Here is a 17,485-nt window from a genome sequence, read left to right as displayed (position 1 = left end):
GACCTAAGTTAACTTGTTGATCACACCAAAACAACCTTAAGGTTCCAACAATCTCTCCCTTTTTGATGTGAGCACCCCAAGTTAAGTTAGGGTAAAAATAGACATGAAAATAAACTAACTAAATTTATAATTAAGTGCAAAAAATAAAAAATTTAAATTTTGGTCTACCTCCCCCTAGACTTATACTTTTCCTTTTTCCTCCTTTGATCACATAAAAAATGGGGTTCCGAAAAAATCTAAGGGTTAAAAAAAAATCTAAGTTAAACAATTTCTAAGGAAAAAAAATTTTGGTAAGAAAATTTTCTAAGGAAAATTTTTTAAAAAAATTCTAAGTAAAGCTTTAAATAAGAGAAAAAAAATTCTGACTTAAGGAATTTTGCAAAAAAAAAAAAAATTGAAAATTTTCTAAGTAAAGATTTTAAGCATAAATTTCAGAATAATTTTTGACTTTTATGTCAAAGTTTTACGCAAAAAACAAAAATCTTAAGTAAAATTTTTTTAAAAAATTTAAAAAATATTTTAAAAAACTTTTTAAAGCATGATTAAGTTTCCACCTTAATGCTTTTATCAAAAAGTTAATTAAACATTTTTATTTCAATATTTTGACTTCTAGGTCGTGGTGAGGCACTAGGCTTTCTTGGTTATTGGAGCAACAACAACTTTCTTAGACAAAGCCTCATAGAGAAATTTTAATGTCTAATTTTCTCGATGAAAGCTCTAAATCTGATTAAAAATTCAAGTTAAACAAGACTTAGGAACCCAATATAGGTTCCGACCTACTGGATTAATTAGGAATTTATTAGGGACATTTTTCTTTGACATATTTCTAATCTATCCCTTGTGATATCTATAATACCAATTTAAATTATTAAACTTTCTAAAATTTGTATTAGATAGGCATGCATAATTTTTCAAGTTATCTACTTGAATTTTTAGATTTTCATTTTCTGATTTCAATTTCTCATTTTCTAATTTAACTTTATTTAATTCTTATAAAGAGCAGGATTTAGCTAATATTATTTTTAAATTCTTATTTTCTTTTTCTAACTTGCAGCAGTCTTTAGTTAGCAACTTAACAAACTTAAAAAGTTTATCGGGAGGAAGAGATCGTACCTCACTTACCTTGTCGATCTCATTGTTCGTGTCTCCCCCTGAACTGCTACTTTTTTCCGACATAGCTCCCCCTTCATCGATACTCTCGATGCTCATCTCGGAAGAGCTTGAATCGCAGTCGTCGTCTTGATGACTCACCATTAATGCGAGTCCGAAGAACGCCTCGACTTCCGATTCAGATGACATATCGTCCCACATCGCCTTTAGGACCTTGCGCTTTTAGACAGGCTTTTTACCTTTATCCTTATCCTTGTTCCTCAGCTTGGGGCAGTTGTCCTTAGCGTGCCCTTCTTCGTCGCAGTGGTAGCAGTGGATGGTCCTTTTCTTTCTGCCCTACGGATGGTTAGTAGTTCTAGATTTACAAAGTCGTCGTCGAGAGAAGATTCCGACTCAGGTTCGTCTCTCGATGCTTTGAGGGCGACGTTGTTCTTGTGCTCCTTCGTACTTGCACATCTTGATTCATACACTTCAAATGTCGAGAAAAATTCTTCTAGTGTAATTTTTTCTAAATATTTCGAAATGTAAAAGGCATCTACTAGTAATGCCCATTTTGAATTTCTCGGAAAAGTATTTAAAGCGTACCTTAGCGAATCTCGATTACTTATCTTTTCTCCGAGATTCGACAGTCCGGTATGATCTCTTTGATTCTCGAGTGCAGATGCGCAACTGTCTCATCTTCCCCAAGTCGCGAGCTGGTGAGCTGATTGCGAAGTAAATCCCGTCTAGCGAGCTTGGCTTCGAGCATTCCTTCGTGCAGCTCAAGGAACATCTGCTTTGTCGAGTCGTAGTTCCCGATCCGGTTGACTTCTTGTGGCGGAAGAACGCTTAGCAGATGGTATTCTGCTTTGTCGTTCGCCACGTAGTCGGCATGTTCCTTTTTCATCCATTAATATTTTTCTTTGCCCTCTGGAGCTATAAGCCAAATTCCATTATTAAAATTAATTCAAAATCAGTTGTAAAGAATACCTGCATTCGCTTTTTCCAGGTAGCGAAATCCCCTTCGAATTTCGACGGGTAGATGCTTAGTCTGGCCATTATCTTTGCTTCGATTGGCGGTTAGTCCTCCTGAAGCGCCTCCTGATACTACTTGTTGGATCGCGGCAGCCGGCTAGAAGTGGGGTTGAATAGCCTGTAAACACAAAAACCAAACCTTTCTCGAACTTTCTTAAACTAAAACTTGTATATAAAAAGTAACTAAATAAAACAGAAAGGACGAGGCACCAGATTTGACTTGGTTACAACCGGGGAAGTTGTTAATCCAAGGAAGATGATCATACTAAAAACTCCTTCAGGCGGAGAAGCCTCTCACAACGATGAAGCGCAGAAAACAAAAGCTTAACTATAGAGAAAGCGTACAAGTGTAGAAAGAATGAATTGCTTGAGTTGTTGAAAAGCTTCTAGACCAAGGCTGTATTTATAGCCTTGGTCGGGGCGCCCCGAAGGGATTCCAGGCACCCTGGGGGGGATAAAATTTTATCTCCCAACGTTCAGATCGTGTTTGACGCGATCTGGTCAAAAAGTCAACTCCAGGCGCCCCGAAGGGAAAAGTCAACCCTATTGACTTTTTCCAGCTCGGGTCTTCTGCTCCGGTTCCGTTTGCCTCAGACCGAGTCTTTCCGCTCGCTTGGGTGATCTCTGCCATCCAGAATAGGGTTCACCCGAACCCAACTTCCGGTCTTCTTGAGCAGGCTTCCGCTCCGGCTTCTCGTCCCTCAGAATCGCCGCGTGCTTCCTTCTTATTTGCCAGCGTACTCATCCGCAGCCTTCGTCCCTCGGTCGCACCCCGTGTCGACCTTCTCGCTAGTTGTGTCTCTTGCTCCTCGAGCATTCTTCCGCTCTGGCTTCTCGTCCCTCGGAACCACCGCATGCTTCCTTCTTGTCCGCCGGTGTACTCTTCCGCAGCGCCTCATCCCTCGGACGCACCGCGTGCCGTCCTTCTCGCTATCTGCGTCTTCCGCTCAACTACCTGTGCTCCTAAGCTCCTACACACTTAGACACAAGGTTAAAAACATGCAGGACCTAACTTAACTTGTTGATTACACCAAAACAACCTTGGAGTTCCAACAGGAACAAGACACATAGACCATGTCCTGAACCAAGTGGGTATAGGATGATTGAAAGGAACGAGATATGATTCACTGTAGCTACTGAAGAGTTTAGAATTAATTCTAAGATCAACTATGATTTTACGACTAATTAGGGATCATGATGTACTACTAAGTGTCACTCATGATCGTTTTATAATTAAGTAGTTAATTATGGATGGCTAAGATAAATCGAGAACCTATTGGGTCACATGCACTAACGAGTCTCTAAAAGACGTAAAACAAGTTAAAGAATATGATTCTTAGATCAAGAAATAAATATTTGGTTGGACCATACATAAGACAAATATGGAAATATTTGTCGCAATGGAAGTATAGATGGGTCACATCTCTTATGAAAGAGTTGGACCATATTTGGTTTAATCATGAATTAGTCATGAACCAACTTGGTTTGTTGTGAACAAAACCAAGGGGTTAATGAGCTAATTTTTGGTTAAGGGATAATGGGTTAGATTTGGGCTTTCTAGTCCAACTCATTAATGAGGGTTATATATTGATATTGTTGAGAGAAAATTATACACATGAGATTATTAATTGACTTGTAAGGTTTTTGGAAAACCTTAACTTAATTTCTCTTCTCCTCTCCCTCTCCCTCTCCCCTCTCTCTTTGCTGCCGCTAACAAGGGGAAGCCCTTCCCCTTGTTGTCGTAACCACCACTAGAAAGAAATCTCTTCCTTGTGTGCTTCTCTTCCTCTTCCTCTTGATACCTTTTCTTTGCTCGTGACTAGTAACATCCGAAGGAGAGGCTTGTACTCAAGGAGTTGTCTTGAGGAGTTCAACATGGATACAAATAGAGGCAAGGTTCGACAATGTCATTATGGTTGATGCCCTTCTCATTACAAGTCATCCGTAAGGTACACCTAGCGTAAATTTACTCTCCGTAAAAATTTGATTATGCAATCATGTTTGGCATGTTGTATCCTTATATGCGGTGGTGCGTGTGATATAATAATTTAGGAATTATTATTGTTTTATTTTCCGCTGCGCATGTTTACGAAACATGTTTTAGCACACACTGCATCGCAACCTAGACAAGGTGGAGTGTCCGGATCACTTCTAGCTCCTCCAATCATTTGCCTTATGAGGGTCGCCCACAGTGGGTATGTATCGTGGGTTGGCAAGATAAATTTCCTCTATATAGGGATGTATGTCGTCAACCTTATGGTCCACACCCCGTGACCTAATATATATTTTTTTAATTTCTTTAGCTTAAATATTATATCTTAAATCCTAAGTTTTAAAAAAATATACTAGGTGCTCACATGGTGTGCACTATAAGGTATGCAGCATAACAAAATCCTATGTATATTACTATATATATTCTCGCAGAGTCTTGATGCCCTACTTATTTTATGGTGCTTACCTTATGAGCACTATGTGTATTTTTTTAATTTCTTTAATTTTTTTAAAAAATCTAAATTATAAACTCTAAATTCTAAAGATTAAATTCTAAATTTAAAAAAAAAAATATACTTGGTACTCACATAAAGTAATTAGGATACCATTTATATATATATATATATAGAGAGAGAGAGAGAGAGAGTTTTATTAAAATACGGACATGTGCATGCGGACTCGTCCGCGACAGAATTTGATTTCTTTTTATATTTTTATATTTTTTTTTTACCATCCTCGTTCTCCTCTCTCTCGTCGTCGTGTGCCGATCGTGCCAGCCTCGCCTACTCGCCTCTGGCCGGCTGCCACCCACCGGTCACCACGCCTCCGGCCGCCCACCACCCGCCGACCACCCACCGGCCACGACCCACAGAACGAAGCCTAGAATTCTCTGTTGTGTTTCTTCGTTCTCGCTGAAGCTGCTCACCATGCCTCCTCGCCCGGCCGCCGGCCATCCACCTCCGGCCGCCTGGACCCACCCACACTATAGGCCAGGGGGTGAACCCATCGAGGATCGCGATGTAACGACCACCCTTCTTACTACTACTACACTCTAAGGATGACCGTTACTTAACTACTAACTCTACTTAACCGGCATTATTAAAAATCACATGGAAACCCTACCGAAAGATTTCGGCAAAGTATCCCCTGTACCGATGACCTTAAACTAACATACATAACATAATATACACAGCCACAGGCGGCTGGAACACATATCAAACACACAAAAGGAATAACATCACCACGCAGTTTAATGAAATCAAATCATGCAAGTAATAAATAGCGGAAACAAAATAAAAACATACAGTTAACTAACAGCGGAAGACTAAATGACTCATCTAATACATTCTTAATAAATGGCAATCTTAATAAATTCTTAAACTAAGTCCCAAGGCTTCCATAGTCCTGGCATCACACATCCTTCGAACACCTCCTTGTCACCTTCCTTTCTATATCTTTTCCTTTCCTGTATCTGCAGTAAGAGGAAGTGTAGTCTATAAGCAAAATTTGCTTAGTAAGCGCTATCTAACTCACAAAATCACGAATGTGCATGTATACGAAAAGAACTAGAAACTATATGCTCTAAAAAGAAATAAAGCATAAACATAACTGCTTATGTCAAACTAATAGCAAAGAAAAGCTAAGGAATCTACTCATCTACTAGATAAACATGGTAGAATAAAGAACTAAACTTGCTGATTTTTAGAACTATATGAAACTTATTTTATTTTTTCTAAACTTGTTATTTATTTCACTTGTTTAAAACTTATTCTTTAATACTTTATACTTAAATAAAACTTGTTTTTACTTGTTCAAAAACTTATACTTATAATACTTCAAAATAGTAATCAACTTCTTCTTGGGCCCAGGCATAGTACCATCTTATGCCCGTTCCCTAATAGGTTGGGGTAGCGAGCCACCAATCCTAAAAGAGCAGACCTCGGTCTACCAGGGCCAAGACCTCGGAATTGGACACCTGGATTTGTTTAACGACAACCTCAGAAGTCGGGTACTAGCCTCTTCTTAAAAGTAAAATACTTATAATCTTAATTACTTCTTCTTTAAATGCCTTGGCATTTTAATAGGCACCTTGTGTGCCAAAAATCCCTAAAGTCTTGACTTTGGGATCTACTTAAGGCCTCGGCCTTTTCTTTCTTTTCTTTATCTTTCTTATACTTTTCTTTATCTTTCTTATACTTTTCTTAAACCCAAAATACTGTTAGGGTATCTTTCGTGTGCATCTATGAATGAAACTAACTATGTAACACATAATTATGCATAGAATACAAAAGCAATCTACACATACAATACTTATCAAAAATCTGCACTAATGCTTAACAGAAATCTGCATACTAGCTTAATAAAAATCTGTTCTTGTAAACTTAATAAAATCTGCACTTGTAGCTTAATTAAAATCTTCACCAAAGCTTAACAGCCTAGGAAAATATGGTTGTTCTTCATGTATTGTATCATAACATACCATTCTACAAAATCCAACTACATGCTTTTAAGGAAACTAAACTCTTTCTTGTTCCTTGCTCATCAACAGGAATCCGAAATCTATAACCCTTTAAATTAACTGATCACACCCATAAAAATTCATGAACAAAAGGATTTAAATCAACATCCGAATTCCTAGTTTTAAGGCCTAAAAACACAACCTCCTGTTCAGTGCCACGACAAGGAAACCATAAGGAATCAAATTGCTCAACACGCTTAACTTGGTCTTCTATTCTGTTACTATTAAACTGTCCCAAACTAAATCGAAGAAAAACATAAACATGACACCAAATCATGATCTCATTAACTCAACTTCCCACATGCAGTACATGAGACTAAATGAATCATCATCAAACCACATCTCTACCTACCATAACTCGACCAACAATCAAAACATTTGATATTATCACTACTATTAGTGTGACCAATTTATTATCTCTGTTCTGGCATAAACGACCGAGAAAATAAAGCAAACCAAAAGTCTTGAATACCAGTCTATACCACAGAGGTTAAAGGTGGCCAATTCAAAAGATTAACTCTTTTAGTTGTTCCTATTTATTTAAGGAAACCCAAAGCTCAATCTACAATGCTTTCAAATACAAGGCTGGTTATATTCACTGCATAAATTCAAAACCCTAATGCTACAAGAAGGATTGTTCATGCTTGGCAAGGGAGTAAAGAAGAAAACAAAGTCACGGACTACTGTAAACCCAAACTATATCCTTTCTTTACACCATGTGTCATGGCAACAAGAGGTCTTATGACATGCCACAGCTGTAATGCAAAGGAGAAGGCAAACATCGATCCTACTCCCAAATCTCTAACAAGCTACATCTGTCCAGTGTATTCCGAAAGCCAAAAATGCAACCATATTCATCAGGCATGCTTCAAACAACTAAAAGGAGGAGGCTAATCTGATCCGGAAGCAAGAAAAAACAAAATTCCAACATCCTCAATTCTCTACAACTAAAATCTGAATTCAAGTTATAAAGCTTGAGGTATAAAACCATACGTTTGAACTTTACCCATCCTGGTCTTTCTTTGAAGGTCACGGTTGAAGGTTTCAAGACACCATATCTTGAAGTCAAGAAGGAACAAAATCCAAACTACTACTACATGCTTCAGGAATCTAACTCACGCCAGTAAGCATAAAACCAACAATCTCTACAACCTAAAATCCGAAAGCCATGAAAACAAATAAAAAACTCACGGTATCAAGCTTCCTTGTCAACAACTCCTCACGGCACATTCACAAAACAAGAGAAACTCTAACCAAAGGCTCGAAACTATCTTACCGCAGGTGAGTAAGCGACTTACCTTCGTTTCCTTGATTCACAGCTGAAGGAGGAACCTTCTAGTGGTTCTAGGGTTCGTGTGAACTTGAAATCAGGGCCTCTTCCTCGCTCACGGCTTCCTTCTGGACGAGCGACCTCGGATCGACGAAGAACTCCCGGAGTTCGCCCCTCGTCGGCCGCCGGAGGGATGCCCTAGCTGCGGCTTGTTTCCGCCCGGGCTGCCTTTGTCGCGCGAGAGAGGAAGAGATCGAGGGAAAATTTGGTTTCCGGTCCTGGGAAAGCCCTAAGTTCCTTTTTAAATTCCCGAATTCTATTAACTTCCTTAAATAAAATTTCCTACCTTTTCTAAACAGAACTGACGGCTGGATCACTTGGTCAGCCGGGTTTTGACCGATCCAAAGGCCGCAGGTTCAAATCCCCAGCCAAGCTTTTTATTCTCCTTTTATTCTGCTATTAACTATTTATTACTTAAATACAATTCGACCCTTATTTGATCAAGTAATAACTGCTAGCCCAGTTGGTTAGCTGGGTTTTGCTCGGGTCAGGGGTTGCCGGTTCAAGCCTCAGCTTTGACATTTTTTTTTGTCGAAACTTCTTTCGTTTAGTAAAAATACCAAACGACCTCCAAAAATTGCATAAAAATATTCTATAAATTCCTAAAAATCTCTAGAATTTTTCTAAAATATTTCTAGATTTTAATAAGGTCTTTTAGGACTCCAAATCATAAAATTTGGGGTGTTACACGCGACATGGATTCCGGCTACTGCCGCCTGCCCACCACCGAGCTGAGAAGAAGTCTCGGCGGCGAGGGGATCTAGTCGCGCCGAATTTCGACCACGATCACGCTGGAATCCTGTCGCGATCTCGCCGGAATCTAGCGCGATCGCGTCCAATCGCGATAGCGTCCGGAATCCAGCCGTGATCATGCCAGATTGAGGCGCGGCGAGAGAGAGATGAAGGCACGTGAGGAGGATCGCGGCGAGAGAGAGACGCAGGCGCGCGAGGAGGATCGCGGCGAGAGAGAGACGCATACATGCGAGGAGGATCGCGGCGAGAGAGAGAGCAGGCGCACGAGGAGGATCGCGAGGCTTCGTCCGAGACGAGAGGAAAAGAAAATAAGGAAAAATAGGATGACGCGATAAGAAATAATGAGAAAGAGTTTGTCCATATGATTCCGTAGATAAAGGTCCGTAAGATAACAATTTTGTATATATATATATATATATATATATATATATATATATATATATATATATATATATATATATATATATATTATAAATCGGTCGGAGTGTTTGGAATTAATATAGACACTTCTATTTTTTAAAATTTTGACTGAGGTGTCTAGATTTTATATATATATATATATAACAATTTGCCAAAAATAAAGACACCAGTTACAGTAACGCGACACTAGTAAATCCAGGAGACCAAATATTAGTACAACAAAATAATACGATATTGGCACTACTTACTTCCTTACATTATAGGCTCACGGTTTTAGAAACTCAACTTCTCACCCTTGAAAGCCATATCTATAAAAACACACATACAAGTGATGTTAAAGAAGCCCTAGAAAGTATAAATAAAGACCTTAGTAAATTATCTTTAGGAAAAATAATTACCTGACAACAACCTACTACTTATAAGTTCCTCACATACAAGACACAGGACCTTATTCCAAATGGATCTACGAACAAAAACGTAAATTGAAAGTTTTTCTGGATTATCACAAACTTTAAGACAATCAAATAAAACCTTATCTGTGATTCCAAGAAGATCATCAACAAATATTGCTACTTATCAATTAGAAGAACTAATAGATAATGAACATAATTTGGACACCTTTTCTAACGAACAACTAAATACCTTAAATCCAAGGAGAATATATAATCAAGGACTATTATCCTTTTCTACATCACTCTATAGACATCATAGGACACAACCACTTTATTTACCAGATGGAGGTGAAGAAAGATTTAATCTAATGACTGAAGAATCGGCACGAACACTTCTACAAAGAAAACGCCACTACATACATCTAGGACTAATAGTATTTGGCCTAAGAGGACTTACTAGAAAAAGTATAGGAGCCAAAGTATTTTTAGTTCTTTACGACTCAAGATTTTCTGACAATGACAAGGCAGTTATTGGACTTATTGAAGTAGATATGAATAGCAATTTAGGAATTACCTATTTCTGCCCAAACTTCAATATGGCAATCCCAGACTTTATAGAACATATTAAAATTTCAGTACAAGCTAGAGGATATGGAGACTTTCAAAGACATAATATCCAAATAGACATAATCTTTCTAGGAAAAATAATGACAAATATTAACAATAGTTTTAAAGTTCAAATTACTAATATCATTGAAACCCTTACTACAAAAGGAATTTATTTCTTAAAACCTAAGGACTTTTCATCTACTTTACTTGCCGGATTAGATTGGACTCTTAATTTGGAGCTAAGCACTAAACCACAAACTTTACAACCAACGGAATCCATTATTTATAAAGATAGACATGGTAGCTCCATAGTAAGATTTCATAATTATAAACCCTCAACATCACTAGAAGAAGATCATGAAGAAAACTAAGATAATATGAACTTAATGAACATAGAATATAGTACACTGGAAACTAATACAAACAACATTGCTGAAGATAATTATTTATTTTACAATGACCTAAATAAATATGTTTACATCCCATTTGAAATAGCTACTTATTTTACTAAAGAAGATTTAGAAGAATTATAAAAATTTGACCTCCTACACCATAAATTAGAACCTGACTGGATGTTATATTTTGATGAAGATCACAATATAATAGCTAAAAGAAAGATTACTTTTCAATAGTAAATTTAATGAATCCAGCTGAATCTAGTAGTACTAGTAATTTCATACCACAACCATTACAAGTAAGATACCCTGAAAGCTCTATGAGAACAATGAATTATGGAGAAGGGCATCCCCCAAGAACAAAGATTACCCCATATACTAATAATAATCCTTTACTAAGAACAATAGGAAAAAGGAGACCACCTAAAATTACTTATTTTAGCAAAAATTCGGTCTTATTAAATATTGGAGAATGCGATGATCCACAACTTTATGATACTTATTTAGAACAGGGAATAGTCTCTGTTAAAAGAGATTATCAAGCCAGGCATGAACTAGACATAGAAACAGGGGAAGCCATGATAAGAGTAGGGGAAAATTATTTAGGCGATGTTGCCAGGGCAGCATGGGAAGCTTATAAAACCACATATCCTGAGGAAGTAGCCAGAATGGCCTCACAAGGAAATAACATACTCAATTTTTGCTATACAATTCATAGGTTATTTACCGCTAGAGACGCTAATACTGGATTAGATATAAGACAAAGAGAAGCTATGAGGGACTTAGAACAATTACAACTCTTTAGTTGGAACTGGATTAAACCTTTTTGTAATGGATTCCTAGCATTAACAGCAGTTTCAGGAAACTATTGTAACCCAGAGCTAGGGGAAAGACTCTTTAGCAAACTTCCAGGAGAAGTAGGAAAGGAAATACATAAGGCCTGGACGGATATGAATGTAGCACCACAATACGACAACATTGGAGTGAGAATCCAACATATTATTTCCATACTCAAAGAAAAATGTGTTGGATCGTGAAACGTCGATAGAGGGGGGGGGTGAATATCGATTCGAAAAACAGCGTTAAAAAGAGTTAAGCGCAGCGGAATTTAAAAACAATAGACACAGTAATTTTTTACTTCGTTCGGAGCCTGTGACGACTCCTACTCGAAGGCCCGTACTCCGTGAGTACTTTCGTTGGAAAATTCACTAGCAATTCGAAATAATGATTACAAAGACAGTACAAGAAATGCTAATAAAAATTAAAACAAAGCTATACCGACAGAAAGAAAATCACAGGGACAAGAGCACGTTGTCGGAGCTTCTGTAGCGACCCACCTTCTTTACTACTACCACTCTCTAGAGGTGGACGCTACTTAACTGCTAACTCTACTTAACTGGTGTGATCGAAACCACGAGGAATCTCTACCGAAAAATTTCGGCAGAGTCTCCCCTGTACCGGTGACCATATCTGTAAATACATACAGAGTATACTCAGCCACAGGTGGCTGGAACATATATTTTCACAACCACGCAGTTTAATAAATCAAATCATGTAAGTAATGAAAAGCGGAAACATAACTTCCTACTACAAAATTTTCTTATCAACTTAATAAGAAATTAAGCTAAACAAATTCTTAAACTAAGTGAGTGCTTTAGCTAAGTCTCAAGGATCTTCATAGTCCACACATCACACACCGTCACAGCATCTCCTTGTCGCCTTCTTCCTTATACTTTAGCTTTTCCTTTATCTGCAGTAGGAGGAAAATAGTATCTATAAGCTAAAAGCTTAGTGAGCGCTATCCTACTCACAAAAACTCGATATGCATGTATATAAATAAAAACATGCTAAAACTGAATGCTAACATGTAAAGCTACTCATGCTCATAAATAGCAAAGAAATCAACTAACTAAAAAGCTAACATGTATAGCTACTCATGCTCATAAATAGCAAAGGAATCATGCTAACTGAAATACTAAACATGTATAGCTAATCATGCTCATAAATAGCAAAGGAATCATGCTAACTGAAATACTAAACATGTATAGCTAATCATGCTCATAAATAGCAAAGGAATCATACTAACTGAAATACTAAACATGTACAGTTAATCATAGAACTATCATGTGTATCAATAGGAAACTGAACTGATACATTAGCTGAACTAATTAATGCTAAACTGAGTCTAACTTGTATTCACATAACTAATTTGTGAAGTTTTGAAAACTATTTACATAATAGATCAAAATAGTAATCATGCTGCTGATGGGCTCTTGTACTTGCTGTGCGCGCATCCCTAACTAAACCCGGGATTGCAAGTTCCGAGTCTAGTAGGGTTTACTAGGTTATCTAAACCTAGGGACGACTGTGGGAGCCCAACCCAATGGATATCTAATCCAATACAGTGCCACTGCTGAAAATAAAATACTGATTTCATAATTAATTTTCTTACCTTGCTTTAACTAGGTTATCTGAACCTAGAACTAGGTTATCTGAACCTAGAACTAGGTTATCTGAACCTAGAGGCGACTGTGGGAGCCCACCCATTGGACCGTAGTCCCATATAAGCTGAAGCAAGACTAAATAAGTTATTTTAAATGCTTCTACTACATTAACTGAGCTATTAAAATGTCTACTGTAGCATTATATTGCGCTAAACATTTTATCAAGCACTTGGTGTGCACTAGAACACACCCTGCGTACTGAAAATCTGTATGCAAAGCTTAACATAAATCTGCATGCAAAGCTTAACAAAAATCTTCATATTAAGCCTATAAAAAATCTGCATACTTTACTTATAAAAATCTGCATGCTATAAAAATAGAACTGCTCATGTTATTCCAATAGCAAATAGGAAACTAGAACAACTTAAGCATGCTATGAAAGTAAAACCAATTCAACTACTAGGCATGCAATAGAATCTAGAAAATAAAGGAATCGTTGCTGCATGGAATTAACAGAATATCATGCTTCATCAGGAAATACTAAACAGCAATGAAAATTAAAACTGCTCATGCTTGAAAACAGCAAAAGAAAAGAACCTGAAATCAATAGCAAATGGGTACTAAAAGATCTACTCATGTATATCTATATAAACTAAATTCACAATGCTGTTAACATCTAATCAACTTATTCATTTCCAAAAGATACAGAATTAATAGCTTGCTTTAGATACCCAAGGAATTAAGTACAGTCAATCCTGTACACTGCTCTAAATAAATCCATTAATCTACCATTAAGGAAACCAACAGATTAAACTAACTCATAATACTCAATGTGCATATATATGTATATACATCAAAACTGAAACTTAAATGCTTAATAAACACATGCTGGTCCAATAAGCTATAAAGGAAATCAAATTGGCATGTCTAATTAAGCTACAAATGAATAAGTCTACTAAGGAACATAAACAAATAAAACAATTTGTTCCAAAATCTGAAAGCACCACTAAGGAACATAAACCACCTTGAATCCGATCCAAAATTTGCTCACAAGATAATCTGCATACTACCAATGAATTTCTGCATATAGGCTTGCTAAAAATTGCCATTTACCAAAATAATTATGCTGCTATCTAAAGTTGATACGTGGATATGATGATACACTAGAACCTACAAGGAACCAAAGCATGATTGTTCTTCTTGTTATGTGCCAAGGCAACAAACTAAACAGAAATCACTGCTGTACGGCATGCTTCAAATTCAAGGGAAACAAGATCCGAAACTTACTATGCTAACCAAAACCTCAACAAGACTTAAGCTGAATACCAAAGCTTTAGATCTGAAAACTAGGGTTCTATGGCTACTTCAACCTTTAGAGCAATAAGGAAGAAAATCACGGGAAACAAGAATCCGAAAGCCATGAAAACGAATCAAAGCTCGGAACAACTCCTACTGCAGGTGAGTAGCAACTCACCTCGCTGTTCTTGGACTTACAACCGGAGAGAAAAGGCTGCTAGGATTCGGAGAAGTTGTTTCCTCAAAGATCTCTTGGTATCTACTTGTTCTTCTCGACGAGGGGATCACGAAGGTGTGGAGATCTCGCCGGAAAAAGTCCTCGTCGGCCGCCGGAGATGAGCCCTAGATTGGGCTCTGTTTCCGCCCGAGAGTCGGCGCCGTCGCGAGGGAAGGGTGAGGAAAAGTTTTGGTTTCGAGAATAAGAAATTAACCCTTTATAACCTAGGTTTTTGTTCTGCTCCTTACTATAACTTAAATACATCTCACTTCATACTTGATTAACAACTCACGCGTAGCCCAGTTGGTTGGCTGTGTTTGGTTCATTGTTGGAGTCGCGGGTTCGAATCCCGTCGAACCCCCTTTTATTCCAATTTATTTCCTATTCCGTTTCCTATTAACTATTACTTAAATAAATTTCATTCCCTTATTAATCAGCAATGCTTGCTGGGACACTTGGTTAGCCGCTCCGCTTAAAGCATTTGCTGCGGCCGTAGGTTGCCGGGTCAAGCCTTGGCATCAGGAAATTTTCTGCAACCTTTTTAAACCTAAGGTATTTCTGTTTCAAATAGAGCTTATATATATTTCGTTCCATATATGTTCACAAACCACTGGCGGAATAGTTGGCTAGCTGAATTTGCTTAAGGTTCTGCTTAATCGGAGGTCTCCAGTTCGAATCTCGGCTTGGACCACATTTTTGCTGAAACTTCTTTCGTTTAGTAAAAATACCAAACGACCTCCAAAAATTACATAAAAATATTCTAAAAATTTCTAAAAATCTCTAAAATATTTCTATAGTATTTCTAAATTTTTATAAGGACTTTTAGGACTCCAAATATTGAAATTTGGGGTGTTATAGCTTCGTTAGCGTCGTTGGAGCGCAGAGCAGCAGAGCAAGCAGTCTAAGAGTTCTGAGTTGATGTTTTCAGCTCTGCCTCCGCCCCATCTTTTATATGAAGCTCGGGGCGCCCTGGATCCCTTCCGAGTGCCCTGGTGAGACGTGGCAAGTCCAACCAGCGAGCTCTAAGTGGCGATGCGCGAGTAGGATAATTTTTGCCTCCAAGGCGCCCGGGTGCCTCCCGGGCGCCCGAACCACCTTTTTCCAGCGAACAACTTTCCTACAAAACAAGGTTAGTCCGAGACAAATAGATCCTGCAAAATAAAGTGTTAGCACAGTTTATGAGTTCAATATAAGAAATATGACTTAGCAAAATAGAGTATGACTTAGATTCCGTCTTTCCGAGACCGGAATCTAGTCACGATCTCAACTTAGATATCCGAAATGGATGTAAGCCGGATCGACGCCTAATGATCTCTTCCCGGGAACGCGTCCTCGCAGTCACTCCCCTCTAGTGACTTACCTCACTTACCTGCCAGACGTCCGGTCAGCCCGTCAACCCGTCGACCCGTCTGGACTTCGTGCCAGCTATCCGGTCAACCCGTCGACCTAGCTGGACTTCGTGCCTAAGCGTCTGGTCAGCCCGTCGACTCGCTTGGACTTCGTGCCAGCTATCCGGTCAGCCCGTCGACCTAGCTGGGCTTCGTGTCAGACATCCGGTCAGCCCATCGACCTGTCTGGACTTCTCCTGCACACTCGATCAAAGTGTCAGACAACAACAAACTAACTTAACCAGATTTGTCATTCATCAAAACCTGGGTTAAATCATTAGTGCTAACCGCACCAACAATCTCTCCCTTTTTGATGGAATGACAACCTGGTTTAGTTAGTGAAAACCTATGCAAGAAACAACATGCATTTATGTGGTTTTTAAGTTAGTTTGTATTTTCAGTTTGGTTCAGCTAACTTAACCACCTAACCCTCCCCCTTTGTCATTCATCAAAAGAACTAATGTCAAGTAAGCATAAATATAGACTTTAGACAAAATAAGAAATTGTAAGAAATGATGTCAAGTTAACTTGGGGGAGTTTAAACTTTTGAAAACTTGTTTAAAGCATTAGCTTTTAGCTTTTAGAAAAATAGCTAAGTTTAGATAGTCTAATTTTCAAACATAAGTGTATAAGGTCTAAATTTCAAGATCAAGTTTAAATTTTCAAAACAAGTTTTAACTTTGAAACGCTTTTCAAACATAAGTTTTCAAAACCAAAATTCCAAAACTAAGTTTGAAAAATCTATTTTTCAAAACTGATTGAAATTTATTTTTCAACACTAAGTTTGTAAAAGATTCAATTTTCAAAATTAAGGAAAATGATTTTGAGAAGCTTAGTTTGTAAACTTAAATTTTAAAAAATCTAATTTCCATAATTTTCAATAACAATGTAAATTTTTTTTAAACTAATTTTTGTAAAATTTAACTTTCAAATCAAATTGTCAAAATTAAGTAAAAATCAAATTTTAAGAACTAGATTCAAGACAATTTTCAAAGTGAAGTTAAATTAAATTTAAATCTTTACTTTTAGTTTTCAAAGGAGTTTGGTAAAAGTAAGATCATATTTTTAGAATGTTTTTGTAAAATTTGTTTTCCAAAATCAAATTTTCAAAGTTCAAAAGTACTAGTTTCAAAATCATGGTTTAAAATACTTGAAAAGTTCAGTTTTCAAAGACTAAGTAAAAAGGATAAAAAGTTTGTGAAAAAAAATTTTCACAATTTTAAACAAGTTGTCTTTAAACTTTGATTTTCAAAATTAAGTTTAAAATTCAATTTGGAAAACTAAAGTACTTTTATTTCTCCCCCTGAATTTGATACTCCTTTAATTTATTACTCTCCTTTAATTTATTAATTTTTCTAGGGGATTTAAAAAGAAAAAATTGAACCTCCCCCTGAATTGGTTACTCCTCTTAATTTAATATCTCACCCTTAAGTTAACAATAAGGTTTGGTTGTGTTAAATTTCAAAAGCCCTAACACATTTGTCTAATTTAGTAACACTTATATTATTATCTCTGTATCCTTGGTATAACTGTTTATTTGAATTTGATTAATCAATTATTAATTAATTTTAGATTCAGACGCTTAACTTTAGTTTAAGGTTAAATAA

The sequence above is a fragment of the Zingiber officinale genome, chromosome 3A, assembly GCF_018446385.1.
Source record: "Zingiber officinale cultivar Zhangliang chromosome 3A, Zo_v1.1, whole genome shotgun sequence".
NCBI classification, from domain to species: Eukaryota; Viridiplantae; Streptophyta; class Magnoliopsida; order Zingiberales; family Zingiberaceae; genus Zingiber; species Zingiber officinale.
This window is presented reverse-complemented; position numbering follows the sequence as displayed.